General features: G+C 35.2%; 1 protein-coding gene across 3 annotated transcripts in view; it reads right to left on the reverse strand.

The window, feature by feature from the left end:
• LOC125028240 (tRNA (adenine(37)-N6)-methyltransferase-like) overlaps positions 1–2,500 on the reverse strand; it is a 23,260-nt gene that overhangs the window by 19,976 nt on the left and 784 nt on the right. The gene's annotated exons all lie outside the window — the stretch shown is intronic.

A 2,500-nucleotide genomic window follows, 5' to 3' on the forward strand; every position in this document is an offset into this window, starting at 1 on the left:
ATAGTTGACAATTAGATGAAATAAATATGTTAGACATTAAGAAGATGGGGTGGTATGGAGAGAGGTATTACTGTGGGAGGACAGTAAGGATGAAGAGTAGTAATAAGGGGGGTGGAGGCAAACAATGAAGAAGACTGTGCAGTAGGAGATGGAGTGGAGGATGTTGAGAGGAATGGTTTACTCTGAAGGTTGAGTAATGACCTGGAATGGATAGAGTTGACAGCAAATATCAAGGAGGGGGCATTAGTATCACTGGTCAGAGCTGTGGTCAAAAGAGAGGCAGGGGCCATGAAACCAATGAAATCACATTTATATAAGGGGCAAGCCTTAATAATCTAATAGGAGTAAAAAATCTTCATTAGTAGCCAAAATAAGCCTTAAATAAATGGAGAGAGGAAAAAGTCTTTGGGTCTCCATGAGGGATAAGGGATAGGCAATTAACCAAGGGAATACCGTGCCCATGACTGACAGAAAGCCAGCCTTTCATCCTTTCAACATGGCCCTCATATCTTAGGAAGTTGATAGAAGGGATGAAGAGAAGGAAAAGGAAAGGGGGAGAAGACAATACAAACTTAGTTGAGACAAGGGCTGAGGTCCAAGGGATGATCCCTACACTCTCCTAAGCCCCCCACCCCCCACCCCCATGACAAGAAGAAGCCAGGGATTAGAGGGGTAATTTTTTTTTAGGATTTATATTTACTGCTTTTCAGTGTTCATTTCTGAGTTAGTTTTTTGCACATCTCTGTTACTGGGAGATCATTTTCTACTAGTGGATATTTAATTTTTAATGTTTTTACAGTTAGCTTTTTTTTCAAGTTCCAGATTTTTTTGAAGGGGTCTTGAAATCTAAAGAGGTACAAAATTTTTCCCAAGAATCTCTTCTCTTTCTTTCTATTATCTGTCACATTTTTCCTACTAGTATTTTATATTCTATTTGTTTTTCTTAATTTTATTATTTTGCTGTATCTCCTGTTCCACCTTGGCTTATTGGTTTATTTTGTTTTCATTTTCAAATTCTAAGCATATTAATCCTGTGTCTTTTAGAAGACATTATTTCTTCCCATTGACACTTATCTATTTCTGTATCTGCCACCTACATCAATTTTTCTAAATTGTAGGTCCTTCTTTACATAAAAAACAAAGCCCCCACCTCTTTGTTGTTTCTCATTACTTGATAATTTTGGCAAATCTATCTTTATTCTTCTGCTATGTTTCACAGTAATATTATTTCTGGCTGTTCTGGTTATTTATTGATAATCTAGGAGGGATTTCTATTTTAATTTGTTTTTGTATTGGCCTTAGTTCTTGGAAATGTTTTTCATTTCAAGGTTGTGTGGTGTTATGATTTTGTGTGTTTATTTTTTGTTCCTCTTTGTGTATCTTGCATGAATTTGTCTTGAGTGCATGATCTTCTTGGCAATAAAGGTAGTACCCAGCATTTGTACATTCTTTATAATTGTGTTCAAACTGGTTACATTTCCTGTAGCATTTTTTGTTTTTACAGGTCATAATCCCATGGTTATATCTGAGACATCTATAGGGAAAGTATACTGATTTACAGAATATCGTGTGTGCCCTATTGTAACTTTTTCTGGTAGGGGACTTTCAAATGTTATTCTCAGTGATTCTGTTGTAGTCCATATGACTTCGTTTTCTTATTCCTTCTTGTTGTTTTTTTATCTTATTATCTTTATTATTTTAGAATTGTTTCCACAAATGGCTCATATATTCTCTTTCATTTCTTCATCGCTTAGGTCTGTTTCTACTGGAAATATCCCATATATTAAATTATATTTTTACTGGTGGCTGGTTGCTTATATATTCTTTCAAGTCCACCTCTATATGAATTTGATTAAGAGGTTCTAATTTGTTAAGGTCTTGGAATTGTGATCTGCTTACTGAATCTGTTGACTTTACAGGGTTATTGAAAAATATGTATTTTCTTTGGTAATTTTTTTGTTTCACACAGCCATCCAACCTTTCACTTTTTATTCCTTCATTCAATTATCCACACAGTAATATGCATGAATATCTTGTTATTTTCCATTGCAAATTATATAAATAAAATTATTGGTAATGTTTATGAAGAGACCTTACGCTACTGAGACTAAGCACTTTTACTATTACCATTCTTGGTAAATCCACAGACATTGCTGTATGAACCAAAATCCTCCCTAACCCAAGGGCTTCACCCCTAGACACCAATCCAGTCACCATCTTCTGTCTTCTCTGTCCTGTATCTCCCTTATTTTAGATTTCCGCAACTTTCACCATAGATGAAAAGTGTCTTACTTTTCGTCAAGGTATCCACTCCACACATTTATTTTACTGTACTTTTTGTGTGACATGCGCGGAAAGTTTTCCAATAAAACCTACATGAAATGATAGAACAATACAAACCAAGACAAAGTTGTTCTATGGCAATCTGTGTGCAAATGCTTCCCAAAGGTGCTATACATAAAAGAAAAGAGAAGGTCCCCTAATTTTGGCTAAGTTGCTC

Source organism: Penaeus chinensis, chromosome 8 (assembly GCF_019202785.1).
Source record: "Penaeus chinensis breed Huanghai No. 1 chromosome 8, ASM1920278v2, whole genome shotgun sequence".
Taxonomy (NCBI): domain Eukaryota; kingdom Metazoa; phylum Arthropoda; class Malacostraca; order Decapoda; family Penaeidae; genus Penaeus; species Penaeus chinensis.